The sequence below is a fragment of the Numida meleagris genome, chromosome 4, assembly GCF_002078875.1.
Source record: "Numida meleagris isolate 19003 breed g44 Domestic line chromosome 4, NumMel1.0, whole genome shotgun sequence".
Lineage (NCBI taxonomy): Eukaryota > Metazoa > Chordata > Aves > Galliformes > Numididae > Numida > Numida meleagris.
Window position 1 is genome coordinate 89,507,529 of NC_034412.1, and position 16,831 is coordinate 89,524,359.

The window sequence follows — 16,831 nt, forward strand, 5'->3', positions numbered from 1 at the left end:
GCTGGGGTGGCAAAAGGCAGGGCTCTCACAGCACTCCTGCTCTACCTGCTGCCACAGCACTGCACCGTGCAATTACACTTTTAGGTCAAGCGCTCAGAAGTAGCACGGGAACTGAGGGCGAGCACTGAGTGCTCCTATTCTCTGCTTAGCATTGACACAGCAGCACTGCTCCAACACAAAGCACAATGTTTAGGCTGGATGCAGGTGGTTCGATCCTCCCAAAGCTTCCCCATCGCAGACGTTATCGGAGCTCACGCTGTCCTCAGGGGGCTCTCACCAGCCTGGCCCCAGCATGCCAGTGGGATAAAAGCAGCAAATCTCACTGCCACTTCCAACCCCCCTGGGACACAATGCAGCCCATTCTCATCCCCTCTCTCCATCCCTGCTGCCACGGTCCTGGCCCTCAGTGCCCGCTCTGGGGCTGGAAATGGCTGGTTGTCCCTATAAATAGCAGCTGGTGACGGAGCATGGCACAGCAGCGTGGGGCTGGTGTGACACCGTGTGGCGGCCGCAGAGGTTGTTGAGACCGAAACGATGATAATTCTTGGGAAATAATGGCTTTTCAAGGCCTCTTGTGCTGCTTGTTTGTTAATTGGTGTTGGCAAGCGCTCACAAACCAGAGAGCTGAGCTGGGAGCAAAGCCAGGCTGCTCCCCTGCTCCCCAGTCCCACACTGAAAGACCTTGGTCCATCCCCTTTGCTTGGAAGTCTCCCCGTGCCCGGACTTACAGCCTCCCCGTGGGTTTGCAAACTTGCAGAATGTTTTTTTTTTTTCCTTCAGAGATGACTTCTCCTTGCCAAGAAGGTTTTAATAACTCACCGTGAAATTTATAGCGTTTAAATTTAAACCACACGTGGGAAAGCTTAGCTGTAACAGTTTAATCCAATTTAACCTTGAGTGATCCATTCTGCAGCGCTCCGGCAGACAGTTCACACCACAAGTGGAATGAATGCCTCTGTGGCACAGCAGGCTGCGGCTGTCTCACCGGGCCTTTGTCCTTCCTATGGGCAGAGGAGCAGGGCTGCCCAGCTATGTCCCCTTGACCAGACTTCAGATGTTTTCACCTTCCTGCTGTGCTCACCATGTGAAATATCAAGTACCCAACACAGCTTGCAGCCAGGGCATACCCAGGAGGAGCCTACTGCTCATGTTTTCCTTCCTGCCTTAAGCATACCTGTTCCAAACCCCAGTCCTGAGCCCACTCCTTCCCCATTCCCATCACTGAGTGAAGCACATTTCATGGAGGAGTCCACGGAGGTGTTCAAGAACTGTGGAGATGTGGCACTGAGGGACGTGGTTAATGGGCATGGTGGGATGGGTTGGGGTTGGACTAGATGATGTTAGAGGTCTTCTCCAACCTTAATGGTTCTGTGACTCCCTGGGGAAGACATCCCTGACACCCTTCCAGGAGAGGAGGTGGGAAAGTCTCATTGCCAAGTAAATGCCATTGGATTGAAATATATGTTGAGCTACATTACAGCACAAAGAAAATAGCTGGGCTGCTTCTGGGCACTGCTGAACACTTAATGATGCTTAAAGAGTTTTCTAAGTGTCCCTTGGCAGCCTGCACATCACTCAGGTCTGAGACATTGATGAAGCAAAGCAACGTATACAAAACTCTGACCACTACCCGCACATCCGCTGAATAAATAATCCCCTGATCTCGATAGGGCCTCAGAGTTCTCCACAGGCAGAAACTGCATCATGGCATAAAACTCAGCTATGAGCTTGAAGTTGTGTCCCTCTGAACACAATGCCCAGGGGATCACCATCACAAGTGAGGAACTCCTTGGAGATCCCCAAAAGTCACCTCCACTAGGTCCTGGTCACCCTGCTGTAGGTGGCCCAATCCGAGCAGGAGTTGGACCAGATGGACCCAGAGGTCCCCTCCAACCCTAATCATTCTGTGGTTCTGACGCCCCTAAAATGACGTTGCATTGGTCTTACAGCTGTGGGTTTTGCAGGCATCCACCATTAGAGGGAGTCAGCCGCACGTATCCCAGATCTGCTGGGTGGTCCAACACGGGGTGATGAGCTGAGCTGGGAGAGCAGCGAGGGGTTGAGCTTCCCTGCCCGTCATGGGTTTGGGTGCCTGCCTGTATGCTTTGGTGCTCACCTAAGCAGCTCCACTGGAAATTGGAAGCCTCACTACTAAGGAAACGGATACTCGCTATTGTGTCTCAAGGAAACCAAAGCAACAGTTGTGCTGATGGGCTGCTCTCCCATCCAAAATGTAAAGGTTAAATCCCTTGGTTCACAGAAACATAATGGTTACAAACCATCATTAGCATGACTTCAGCAAGTAAGTGCTAAAAGTTTTATTTCAATTGACTTTTTTTGTCTTTTGTAGTGAAGTCAGTTTTAAATCAACACCGTTTAAGTGTTGAGACTTGAAATAACAAATGTGCATTTGTAGCCCAAGCAGGACACAGAATTGGCAAGGGTGCAAAATTGTTGCTCTCATGTGGATGCTCCAGCCCCATGGAGGATGCACTGACTGCATACACAGGTGTGTCAGTGGCTTAAACCTGGAAGGCTGAGTTTCTTGCATACTGCTTGGCTAAGGCAAGAAAAGTCAATGCTAAACAGATGCAATTCTGAAATGCTTCTATATATTGCATATATCCACAGCAGCTGTGGTTGTTCTGTTGACAGGAACCATGCTGTTTAGCTTTCTGCAGCAGTCCACAGGATGCTTTGCCGGTTGGAAACAGGAGATCACATGGCTTTCTGAGATGCCCAGGTGGTGAAAGAAAATCCAGACTGGCCTTGACATAGCTGACTTGAAGCTTGGAGAACGACGTGAATGGCAATGCTGTCCCTGATCAACATTTGTCTGAACCAATGCTGCTTATGTGTGGTGGGGTTGAGCGCAACTGTACTTTGTGCTGCCCTTCTTGGAGGTATATCAGGAAATTCTACTTTTAGATTTTTTCCCCTCTCTCTTGGACTTGTGATTTTAACAAAGCTCATTGAGTAGCTTGCTGTAGTGAGGCTTGCTTCTTTGTTTACTGTTTTGCTGGACAGAGGGGACTTGACAGCCAGATGTTCTTTAGACACGTTAGATGTCACTTGGTGAGATCAGAAATTGATTTCATGTCGTGTTCCCTGCCAAGTGATTTCCCAAGGAGGCTGACTTCCCTTCCAGCCTGCCAGGTATGCCAGGCTCCTGGGCTGACTCATGGAGGTGGAGGCTTCCAGGGTGATTAATGGCCGAGCAGGCACTGATTTCTGCCTGTCTAATGGGACATGTTTTTCAGTCTCCAGCTTCCAGACTGGGTGGGGTGCTTACCCTTTGAACATCAGATCCACGTACTGTGTCTTGAGTTAGGTGCTCCAAAAAAGAAGCTGTAACCTTGAGATCAGGTAAGTGTGTCAGCGGGAAGCTCCAGGCTGCCAAAGCTCATGCAAAGCTCCTGAAGCTGCGCTCATGTGCTCCTGTACTTCATCAGTGATGTGAGCATGGCCTGCATTGCACAGTATACTTTTCAAAGCCTTCTGTCTTCAGGTAAGGGGTTGATACACTCCCCTGAATGGAGTTTAATTTCATTTTCTTTTCTGTGAGAATAATACCAGCTCTCCCATTGCCACCTTTCTGCTCTCAATGAGCACAAAGCATGTCTACATGTTTAGGCCTGGCTGTGCAGTGAGGCTTGAAGCTGTTCTTGATCAGCAGTGATGTGCCAGTTCCGCCGGAGACCCGAGCAGACCCAAAATCAAGAGCATAGCAACATTATTTCTCATCATGCCCATGACTTTATTTTTCGCTCCGTGTCACAGAAACAATACAGAAGTTAATTAGAAATCTTCTGGTGTAGGCTTTGCCATTAAGCACACAGCTTCAAGGAATGACTTCACGCCTGATCCAGACTGAGGTCCTCAACTGATGTGGGACTTGGGAAGTCCAACTTGGGCTTGTAAAGCCAAGTATGTCCTCTGCACTACACAAAGTGAGTCCTGCAGAGTGCCTGCTAGGTGTGAGGAGATAGTGACTTTGGTTATTTTTGGCCTTTCTTGTATTCTGTTCCATCAGTTTCTGAAATAAACCCCATGAATGCCCAGCACCATGCGGTTGTCCTTTCCCTGCCTTTTGGTAACAGACCCCAGTGCGGGTACCCCGTGCTGCCCCCTGTCCTGGGCTGCTGGACCTGGTGGGTGCCCTCCTGGCAGATGTGATGTTTCTCAAGCCAATGCAGGACTGTCTGCATGTGGAGAAGAAATGAGGGCTGCTCCTATTGCCCAGGGAAGGGGCTTTCTTCCTCCAGACTCATAGCTAGCCCTGCACCTTGACATCCTTTGGTGATGAAATAGGCATGCCATAAGCAGCCATGAAAACATGACAGTGGTAAGCTGACCCAACCAAGCAGTGTTTGTTTGTGCTACACCTGCTTCATGCACATCCCTCACTGAGCTTGCCTTTTCCTAGGGAAAAACCCCCAGCCTCAAGCAACAGAAGATAGACAGCTTTTAAGAAGCAGACTTCAGAGACTGCATCCTGAATTTTTCTGCTATTTAAAATGTTTCCCTAAGGTTTTACCGCACGTAAATGAAACGATAATTACAATATTTTAATCCAATTAGCTCCCTTCATGATCTGGCAGGTGCAAATTGGAGACAGATCAAACTTACTCTTGCTGCAGATTATGCCTGGAGCCTCCTTAAAGCAACGTCCTGGCCTTATGTGTACAAACCATGCGGCTTGTGTTATGGGGGGACTGTGGCGAGCGCCTGAATTATGTATAGCATATGAATTATTGCTGAAATGCATCACCGAGACTTCACTCATCAAACATTTCCAGCTCCCTGCGAGCAGCATGGGAAAAGCAAAGAATGCGCCTGTGGCGTGGGCAAGGTTTTCATTTGTGCGGATTTAAATGGTGTGTGTCACCGACAAAGTCACAGGTCACCCGGAGTTAACTTCATGCATGCCCCCAGATCTTGAAGGAAATGTATTTTGCAAGCTTTCTTCTGATTAGCATGGATATTACACTGGGGCTTCATTTTAAAATAGGGACGGAGTTAAAAAAATATATATCTTGATTTGTTACTTCAGAGAAAATTCTTTAAAGCTCACGGCAGCTGCCCTTCCTCGGGCAGACCTCTAGGTCACTCCTGGAAGGACATCTCCTCTCCCACCAAAGCCTGGAGCCGTGAGCCCATGGTGCACAAGGAAACCTCAAGAAAACTGCAGCAAGAGCAACCAATGTGGTGCGAGTCTGGGCCAGTCTCATGCCATTTTTTTGGACACCTTTGAGTATAGCTGGGCTACAAATGGTGGAAAACTTTAAGGTAATATCCTAGAAGTGCCCCAGTCCTTTTTCAAAATGTGACACCTCTCCTCCAAGGCACTGGGGCGGAAATGGGAGGTTTTAAAGCAAGCTGACAGCTGCTGAACCTTGGGCAGCTGTAGAAGGGCATCCATTGGGGAAAACAGCAGAGGGAAGATACTTAGAATCATAGAATGTCTTCGGTTGGAAGAGTCCTTAAAAATCATCAAGTTCCAACCCCCTATCATGGGCAAGGTTGCCAACCACTAAACCAGGCAGTAGGTGATGCCCAGGGCCTCATGCATCCTGGCCTTGAACAGCTCCAGGGATGGGGACTGAGGCTGGTTTCTGACCCAAAGAGTGTTTGGAGAAGCAAGAGCCTGCAGACATAATAAAGGGAAGCAAAAACTACTCTTTCTGCACCCCTGTGTTGAGTTTCATCACCTGTAGGTAAGTTACAGAGGGAATTCACACCATGATAAGGGAAGCCCCACCGTGTAACTCTGCTTCCCAAGGTTATTGTTACAGTGGTTATGGTTTGTCTCAATCTGTCTGGCCACTGTGTTTGCATAGCAGTAGGGTTTTCCTGAAGAAATTGCCTCTTGATGAAAACCACAGAGGAGCTAAGAATTGCTCTGTAATGTTTTGACAGCTCTTGTAGCAGAACTTGTTATTGAAAGGCTGCATTTTCCATCCTTCATGTCTAAGAAATGAAGGAACCTCCAGATCACCCAAGCACATATGGCCCTTGGACGTACAGAGAAGGGAAATCTCCACTTCTTTTAAAAGAAGGACTCAGAAAATATATTTCTGAAGAATGTTTCCTTTGATACTTGCATTTGAAATCACTGCATGCTGACTGTATTACATTCTATTTATGTTTCTATGCCTCCAACTTTACAACCAAGTTTTATCAACAGCTGCCAGAGGAAGAGGTCTTAATCTCCTGTCTTCAGGACAGATGGAAAGGGGATTTAAAATTGGCTGTCTTTTAGCATGAGCACCAAAATCCTGGCTGCAAAGACAGCTCTCACTGATGGAGGGAGTGAAGCCAGTCCCAGCAAAGAACGGGAGCTGAATTGCTCAGAGTAAGCCACAAATCACACAAAATAAATATACATATAGAAGGTACTGAATGTTTTTAAACAAACTGGAGGTTAATAACCTGTGAATGTAAGGTGGCAAACTCCTGTCAGCAGTGGTTTGCTCCAGGCAGACAGCTGCTGGTATGAGGGGACTGCAATGGCATCAAGGTGAGGGAGCAGGGGGTGTCTGAGCAGGAGCGGCACCGCCAGCACCAGCACTGGGAATGCTGCCTTAAATGGGGCAAATAATAAGGTTATTGCTGAGTAGGGTTGTGGATGTGTGAATGTGTATTAAAAGGACAGCAAAAAAAACAAACCAACAGCACTTGGAAAGGATGTTTTGGGGGGGCAAACCAGCTCTTCAGTGCTGTGTGGCACAATGCTGTTCTGCCTTTTGTTTCCAGAGGATGGAGAAACGTTGTCACCCTGAACTGAGATCAAGGTTGGGGTCACCACTGCTCTGAGCTTGTGATTCAACACAGCTTCAGCTCCAGTTCCCCCAGTTAATGTTCAGGGCCAGACTGAGTCCTGCCGTGACAGCTCTATTTCTCCACATGAAGCCTTTCATCATGAAGGCACAAGGCACCAGAAGCCCAAGCCCTGGGTAACTAAAGAAACCCGCCTAGTGGGAGACAGAAAACTCCCCTGCTGCAAATGATTGGTGAAAGCGAGAAGCAATGCAAGGAGCAGGTGAGACAAAAGGCAGGACTTGTTCTAGAGCTAATGTAGTGAATTTACTATAGCTAATTTAGTGAATTCTTAGACTGTAGCCTAAGGATTCACATCCTTCATAGTTTCTATTAAAAAAATGAAACTTGAGGCAGATTTGGAAAAGACTTTTTCCTCTTTTTTTCTTTCTGATTTTGCTGACACTGTAGTGATTCATCCCAGTCTTCCTACTGAAGGGCCTCCTGCTGCTGGGATAGGAGGAGATGGGTTTAAACCTATTCTCTGGAAATAAGTCTGTGTTGAGTCAAGTTAACTGTGAGATTTTGGAGAAACCTTTTGCTCATCCAGTACTTCTGGGGCAAGGAAATAGATCTGTTCTTTGGGCAAATCATAGAATCGTGGAGTCATAGAATATCCTGAGTTGGAAGGGACCCACAAGGATCACTGAGTCCAACTGGTTGCCCAGACTACAGCCCAACAAATCTGCTCTATGCACAGCAAAACCCAGCAACACACAGCCTGAGCAGAAGCGGGGTGGCTGGGCTGAAGGTAGCTGTATGCTGATGGGGGAACTGCTGGGTCCTCAGTTGCATCCCTCACTTCTGCCTAGCCCTGACTTCTCAAGAAATGTGCAGCAATTCAGTGTTTTTGAGGCTGCTTCCCCTTTGTCGCGGTGTCAGATGTGGGTCACCGTGGGCTCTGATGTCCCACCATGCCTCAAGGCCTGTTGCTACTCTGCTGTTCTCACTGCTGAACCGCACGGCAGCCCAGTGCATTGAGCAATGCTGAGCCTTCTGCCACAGTCAGTTTTCTGCAGGTGCTGGAGAGGAAACCTGAGACTGGCACTGACCGGAGTTGGTTAAAGATGCATCTTTAAGAATGTTTGAGAGGTGCCTATGCTCACAGAGGAAGGTGAAGGTCCATATTTATTTAACAGAGTGTTAGGTCAATGGGAAGATAGGAGGTAGCGTCCTACCTGAACCTGGGTCTTGGAGGGAAACTCCCTGCAGACTTCAGCTCAGCCTGGCAGGAAATAGCACACAGGCTCTGCTTGAGTTAAGTGCCAAAACTGCCATCTCCTGACACTGGCAGAGGGAGATGGCCGCCATGCACAACATCCCGTGCAACTCAGACATCTCTGGAGCCTGCAGTCTGACCTTCTGGCTATGCAGGAAAACTGGGGTGCCTCCAGGTGGCAGCCCTGTCCACTCAAAACAAGGGATTGATCTTCCCTTGAGATGATGAGGAGTGGTGGAATTAAGCTAGGAGTCAGTCCACTTTAGCATCATTATTGGTAGGGTGGTGCCTTATGTCTGGTGGCAATGCCCTCTGCTTTCATGCAGAGAACTCAGCCTCAGTGCAAAGGTGTAGGCTCTGGGTCCTGCAAACCCATGGACAGGGTTGGAGGATCACAAGACTGATCCCACAGCCTCCATGGCAGCTTCAGTACTGCCTAGGACCGGGCTCGTGAGAGTCATGGGGACAGAAGGTAGAGCACGGAGCACAGAGCCCAGGGCTTAGTGATTATGGAATTCAAGCTGGCTGATTTCAGACAGGAACATGGGAAAATAATATAACAACAACACAACAACATGAAAACAACATAAAAAGGAATTAGATTTTTTTCAAAAGTTTAGACTTGAGTCTTACACAGATGTGACCACTGTCACCAGCAAAAAGTCATCTTCTGGCACTGGGTGGTAAAGTCACCATGTTCCTCCTCTTGTCCTTGGGAACAACTGGCAGTTGTTGGGAAGTGAGATGGAAAGCTCAGGCCCAGCCAGCTTGGCACTGCCAGGATTTAGGCGATCAAGTGCCCACAAGAAAGTTCTTGGTGCGAAGTCAAAAATATGTGGGGAGCTGATAGGCTCTTTGCATCTTTGCAAACCTTGAGATTGATCCTTTTGTGGACCCAACAGAAAAAACCACCTCGAAGGACTGCCTGATGGACTTTAAAATAGTAATAAAGCATTCACAAGTTGACAGGGGTAATGAAATTTGGGTGTTCCCAAAATTTGCAGCTCAGTTACTATTCCCAAAAGAAGAATCAATAACTAATTTTTTCCTGGATCCAGCTAGCTCATTGCTCACAGGCATTCTGGAAAATGTCTTAGTTTTTTTACCAGAAAGAAGACTCATTAGGTTTATCATACAGAATTTGAAAACTTGCTGTAATGTGGTGCGAAAGCAATGCAAAGAGCTGGTATCTGAATTCGGGTTCATCTAAAGATATAAATAATTTTTATTTGTATTTTAATTAACTACGAGTTTTTGTTTCTGTTGCAATGCACAAAATTACTTCTAAATCATATTTGAGACTTCCAGCAGAAGAGGTTAACTAACACTGTGAACTCACCCACCCAAGAGAGCTCTGAATTCATATGGTATTTAAGTCAGGAGATCAAAGCAGCGATACCAGATGAAATTCCATTAACACTTTCTCACAAGCAAAAAATCATCAAGAAACTTCAGTTCAGGGCTTTGGGACTGAGGAATGGCAGTGGATAGGGATGAGGTGGTTCCATCCTAGTGCTGACTGTTTGATTGTCACAAAGCAGGGGCTGAGAGCAGCAAATCTTTCACCAACAGATGTGGATGCGTTGGCCAAGGCCAAGGATATCACATTCCTCCTGAGAAGCTGAAGGGCAGAAGCAGCTGTAGAACTCCTCTACCCTGAACTGTCTCTTCACCAAGTGCCCTGCCAAAGATGAGGGCTGTAGTGTGCTGCTGTGGTTTGGATAAATAAGCATCCTAAGTGGACTATGAGCTATCTGCTTCTTTTCCCACAGCATTCTCTACTAAGTGGGATATGGTTTGGTGGGCATGGTGGTGATGGGCCAATCGTTGTACTAGATGACCTTAGTGGTCTTCTTCAACCTTAATAATCTATGATTCTAAGTAGTTCAGGAAGCTGCTCCATCCAGTGACATTTTTTTTACTCCTTTCAGCTAGATAGCAGCCCAATTCCCAGTGTATCCATAAGGACTGCAGCTCTGTTGCTGGCAGTGAAAAGGCAAATTATTTGAAAAAAAAACAGAATTTGTTTGCCTTTGTTCCTTGATAAAAACAAAATAAAATTGTGGAGAGCCTCTGCATTTTTTAAGGCTCCATATCGTTTTTACAGCATTGTTTTTTTAACTCCATGCTAGTGATCAAGTCAAAAACTTATAAAGGCAGGGTCAGGATGCTAATTAAGCAGGAACTCTAGGAAAAAAATTAAGTAGAATCTACGGGGCTGACCTATTCTTTTTCACTACCAGGTTCATATACGCTACCGTGCATTTCAAATGGGTCAAGAGAGCTCAACTGTAAGTACCTAAAACACTGCTGTGAATGAATATTTAATCAGATGTGTAACACAGAGCTGGATATTAAAGCTTATCTTTGATTTTGACTTCCATGATTTTCCTGGGTTTGTAAACCCCTCTGAAAGTGCTTCAGCATTTCATAATGGTGTTACTCATGCTATGTGTCTTAGCCATGATTAAAGCTATTGAGAATGTAAATCTACAAAGGGAAATCTAAGCATGACCTCATCAACATATAGTATGTGGGAGACTAATTTAGTTACATCCCTATTGGTAATGACAAATCAAATTGTTCCTCTGGTTAAATCACTAATACAGCAAGATTTTGCAACGCAGCACATAGCATGCACGATAAATCAGTTCAGTTTGTACGTAAGTACTGATGGCTGCCTTAAATCTGGGTTAATTTCTGGCTCTGTATTTCTATGCCACTCTGCTGAGCCATCTCAGGTCTCTTAATACCTGGAAAAAAAAAGTTATCTGTGCTTCCATGTACTAAGCACTGCACATTTATAACCCCGTAGCCGATCGCTTAGCAACGTCTAGGCTCACCTGATGGCAATCGGGCTCACGGCACGACTAGGGCAGAGTGCAGGTGGAACAAGGTCAGGCAGCGCTGTGCCGAGTGCACTCGCTCCTCTCTGTAATGAAATTAATCAAGGTCATTCATTTGATCCTGTTTTATAGTTATAACACGAAGCTGTAATTTGAGGTGGCTCAAAGAGGCACAGTCTTATCTGTAATTATACCTTTATAATTACATTTATATTTTAAAGTAAACATTTTCATGTATTACTGTAAATAGACCGTGCATTACAGAGAATAAGGGTGTCTCTTACTGCTCTGCAGCCCGAACTGCCATATAGAAAACACGGGCTGCAAATAGGGAGCTATTGAAATCAGTCAGTGGTGTGCTATTCAGTTTCATAGAATCATAGAATGATTCGGGTTGGAAGGGGCCTTAAAGCCCATCCATTTCAACCCCCTGCTATGGGCTGGGTGCCCCCCACCAGCTCAGGCTGCCCAGGGCCTGTCCAACCCAGCCTTGAGCACCTCCAGAGATGGGGCATCCACGGCTCTCTGAGCAGCCTGTGCCAGGGCCTCACCACCCTCTTAGTAAAGAACTTCTTCCTAATGTCTATCCTAAATCTCCCCTCTTTTAGTTTAAAGCCATTCCCCCTTGTCCTGTCACCATCTGCCCATGCAAAAAGTTGGTCCCCTTTAGACACTAAAACAAAGCCTAAAACCCTATTCAGGCCCCAAATTAAAGGCTAGGGCAATTGAGATAAAGAAACATAGTTCTTCAGTTGTCTTAATGTCTAAAAGTAACTAAAATGTTGTGAATCCAGGACACAGGGATTGTCCTCATCTGGAGGACCCCCAGTGCAGGAAGAGCTCCCAGTGGGGGACAACCACTTGCCAGAGACATCTCAACATGACTCTTGTGACAACACCAGAAGGCAGCAGGAACCAGCAGCACTGATCCATAGGTACTGGGTGAAGGGAGATGGCACCACTTGGTGACACCGGGGTGGGATCCAAACGCTCCTCGGTCTGCCCAGCTCATTTGGCTGCCCGTGCTCCCCCCAGGGCTCTGCTCATCATCTGTCTCCACAGCATGCATATGAGCTCCCTCCTGTCTCTGCTCTGGAGCAAACCAACTGGTTTCTCCCAAGGAGAAGCCTCGCCACGACTGGGAGGCTGCTTTTTCCAGTGTTACGCAGATGGAAAAACCTGTTGTGGGCTGCACCAGGCTCTGCCATGGACAGTTCCCCAAGCATCTCAGGAGAGCCCATGCCCAGATCTTCATGCAGTGCTGCAAAACACAAGACACGTTCACATCCTGCTGTAGACACATTGTTCTGGCAGTGGCCCCCAGCCCTCTCATTATTTGGTGAATTTCAAAAGCAAAGGAAAGAAAAGAAAAAGGTCTATGATACAATAATTGTTGACCCAGGGTCTGTGAGACTGTGCAGGGAGCTCAGAGGAGACCAGTGTGGTCATGGTAGCCCTTCAGAAGAAGCTTGGTGAGGTGAACGCAAGCCAGTCTGTAGCAATGAGCCCACGTTAATGTGACCCCCCCCAGCCATCTTCCACCACAATAGCACAATACAGAGCCTTTGCCAGGTAGCCAACAGTCAGCATGTTCCTTTCTTCTCCCTATGATTGTTTCTGGGCTCTGCAAACCTCTGCTTCTCTGTGGCTCAGTGGTCCATCTGGAAGCAAAGTGGTGGGGCCCTCCTGAGTGGCAGAGGAAGGTGACACAGAAGTGGGTGACACAGAAGTGGGTGACACAGCAGGTCCTACAGTGCCAGGATAGGTCTCCAGTGGCAGAAGGAGGATGCTGGCCACCTCCAGAGATGGAGCATCCACAGGTTCTTTAAGCAGCATGTGCCAGGGCCTCACCACTCTCTGAGTAAAGAATTTCCTCCTAATATCTAACCTAAAACTCCCCTCTTTTAGTTTAAAGCCATTCCCCCTTGTCCTATCACTGTCAGACTGTGTAAAAAGTTGGTTTCTCTCCTGTATATAAGCTCCCTTCAGGCATTAGAGGGAATGTCAACTTGTGCAGGTGGTAATCCTGAGATCCTGAAAGTAGGATTTTATTCGCATTTAAAAGTACTCAAATAACATAAAAGATCTTGCCTCAAGGGAAAAAGGGTTGCCCCTGGAAGCTGAGGTTTGGGGGCTGTGGAAAGCAGGAGGCTGCTGCTCTTTGGCCTTGGCACACAGTCACTGGGTAACGTGGAGCCATGACACCTTGGCACACCAGAGCCAGAACTGGGGGCGGGATGCCAAAGGGCACAGGCTGCATTGCTCTCAGGTCCCTGGTTCCACTCTCAGAAAACAGGCAAACGCCATATCCCATCCATATTTACTTTTCAGTATCAATAATATGTCTGCAACCAAGTATCTGTCTACACTTGGCTTATTTCATTCTCTGTTTAAACATACACCTGAGAATAGTCATAAACAATTTGCAGCGAAGCCTGTCTTCCCTCATGAGCAATAAAAGTCTTTATAAAAAACGTTCCATTATGTCTCTGCAAAATGAGAATGTGAACATGGATTTATAAAAACAGAGTGAGAATTGGCTAAAAAGGAACTGGCAGACACTGCATGAATAACCCATACTAGAATCTCAAGGCAAAGCGATCAGGTCAACTGGCTTTATTTCAACTTGACACAGTTTTAGGGCTGGTGTGCCCCTCTGAGGAGTCAAGTAGTTGGACCTGAGCACCCCCATCAGACAAAGCTAGAATGACTGGAAAAGGTTTCGTGTATCATTTAGTACAAAGTCTGGGGTGATATAAGTGGATCCAACAGCACCACCTCCAAAACTGGACACCCCATGGTTTCCTGGTCGTTCTTATCCTTCTTGGGCATCTCCAGTAACAACATATCAGCATTTCCCTTGGTTGTTTGAACAGAACTCCCCCCTGTGCAGCCTGTTATTAAATTCTCTTACATCTTTATTAGACATCAGATGTGATGAAAGGTGACATCTCCAGGGAAATATTGCATGGGGTGTGGGGATGAGATGTTAATGTACTGGACTGACAGAGCATCTGCAGATGTAATCATCTTCGAATGTCCTCATGAAAGAATTGAGATCTGGATCTCTTTTTTTTCTCTGAAAAGGGAAGGGTATTGAGGACTGTATAGCATAAGGCACTTACCTCTTCCCTCTTGCCTAATTCTGTTTTCTCTCTGTCTACTTCTCCCTTTTGTTTTAAGGATGTTCTTGGTGGCATTGCTTTTTATTATTTTGCTACTTTTCAATCTTCAACCTTTTTGTCTTGAGTGTTGGTACAGCTGATGAGTTCTGCTTTCTCTGTGACAGGTTCATTTCAAAGGAAAATGGCAAAATCACTGCAGAATCAACACTTTAAAAAAATTTTGATTAAAAAGCTATTGCTTATATCATACATAATGCAGCCAGCAGGAGCAGTGAGGTTATCATCCCCCTGTACTCTGCTCTGGTAAGGCTGTGTCCTGAGTACTGCGTTCAGTTTTGAGCCCCTCACTACAAGAAAGACATTGAGGCCCTGGAGTGCATCCAGAGAAGGACAGCAAAGCTGTGAGGGGTCTGGAGCACAAGTCTTATGAGGAACAGCTGAAGGAACTTGGATTGTTTAGTCTGGAGAACAGGAGGCTCAGGGGAGACCTTACTCCCTTCTACAACTCCCTGGATGAAGATTGTGGCAAGGTGAGGGTCGGCCTCTTCTCCCAGGTAACAGCGATAGAACTAAACGGAATGGCCTCAAATTGCACTGGGGAGGTTCAGGTTGGGTATTAGAAAAAATTTCTTCTCAGTGGTTAGGTGCTGGAATGGGCCGCCCATGGAGGTGGTGGAGTCACCCACCATCCCTGGAGATGTTCCAGAAATGTGTAGATCTGGTACAAAGGAACATAGTTTAGTGGAGAAATATTGGTGGTAGATGGATGGTTGGACTGGATGATCTCGGAGGTCTTATCCAACTTAAATGATTTTATGATTCTAAAAAAGAAGAGAGGAAGATGGATGCAGCCTGCAGAGCTGCTGCTTGGCTTTTGCACGCTAAGCTTTGCAAAGAGAATGAGGAGGGAGGTACTTGGGAACTGCTGCTGGGGTGTATTGGGCTGGGCTCAGAGATCGCCAGCCCCTGGACTTGGCTATTCAACCTGACCTTGCCCCGCCGAGGAGGTAAATCCCTGTTGGCAGTGATTTGCTGTCCCATTTCCCCAAAAAATGGGAGCCTGCCTTGTGCTCTTGAGCATGAGCTCAGTCTCCTGGGGAGCCAGCCAACAGCCGCAGAAATGTGAGAGCAAACTCCTGTGCTCCCTACTTTCAGTTGGTACCATGGCTTCTGACTTGTTGTGTTGGAATTGTCTGTGCATCACTTAGCATATGGTCCCAGATGTAATGCTGAGGCTCTCACCTGCAAGGAGAACCCAAGGATGCAGAAGGCACTGCTGATGGGGCAGCTTCCACCAGCGTCCTGCTGGGATGCAGTGGGCACTGACAGGCTGCAGAGGTGAGCATTGGGCCTGGGTAAAGGAAAGCATCAGTCTGAGTATTAAACAGTGCTGCAGAGGGTAAGAGCAGCCCCCCTGCAGGACGGCAGCTCCTATTGGCTTCTCCATCACCAACCACTGCATTTTGCAGTATGGACTGCAAGGTGCCTTGCAGTCATACACAGCTGCTCTTAACTGCACAGACCTTGCACTGTAATGAGGTTGTGATTCTTGGATTGCCTTGAGAATAGTTCTTGCCTTAGAAGACATGAGAGGCTGTGGATCTTAGCATTTGCTCTAATTGCTGGTTAACTTCAGATCTGTTTTAATGAGCATGGCAGTAGTAGCTACAAAGAAAATCCTCTATCAGAATGTCAGTAATTGAAAAAAAAAATCAGAAGTCTTCATCTGTGCAGAGAGAGATTTGAACATGCGTGGAGCATTTAGGTTCTTGGTTTAAAAAAGTGTAATCCCAGAGAGAGAAGGTGTTCTGCAAAAAAGCAAGCAGCCTGCGCAAATTGCTTTTTGGTGGATTTATGAAGATCCTAAATTATAGTTAGTCTAATCTGGTTTAATTCTTAGAATCATAGAATCATTAAGGGTGGAAAAGACCGTAAAGATCATCTAGTCCAACCACCGACCCATCCCCACCATGCCCACTAACCATGTCCCTCAGTGCCACATCTCCATGTTTCTTGAACACCTTCAGGGATGGTGGCTCCACCACCTCTCTGGGTGGCCTGTTCCAGTGTCTTATTCCAGTTCTTTTTTAATTCCAGTTCGTTAATGTGTTGGTCAGGGACTGATGTTGGATGCAGACATGGCCTGCCCAAGCTGCAGGTGAGACGATGAAGAAAAATCCAGCTGACATACAGCTGGAGATTTAGGAATTTGGCTTTAGGAAACCAGGATGCCCAGTCAGTCTGCTGGGGAAAAAATAAAATAAATTAAAAAATTATGAAAGTCATAGGCACTCCCCAGTGACATAACTGTGTGACTTAGCAACAGGGCTCCAGAGGGGAATAAGGACTGCAAGTGGCCAAGGCAGTGACTGGTTGCTGCAAACACTTGCATAGGTATGAAGGGAACTATGCTTGCCACTTCCAAGTGTGAACACGGCTTGTCTGCTTCTAGGAAAGAACACTGGTGTTGCTTCAAAGCCCAGCCCTGCCCCTCACACCTTCCCAGGTGTGTCAGGCAGTGAGTGGGGCATTTCTGTGCATGGGCATCCCGGTGCTTCTGCCTGCTGTGGTTCTGCACCTGCGGGCAGCAGTGGGTTCGGTCAGCAGCAGCTTGGCTTGCATCCCTCTGCACTACCAACTATCTGTGTTGGAATCTTATGTACTCAGAGGTCTACAAAAAGACAAAACAAACCCCTTTCTCTGCTCTGGGTGTCTTTTATAAAACACTGAAGAACAGTGTAAAATAAACACATGCCCAGTAATTACACCCCATGAGCTTTCCCTTGTAGTAATATCATGGTAAAGGGCACACAAGCCCTGCA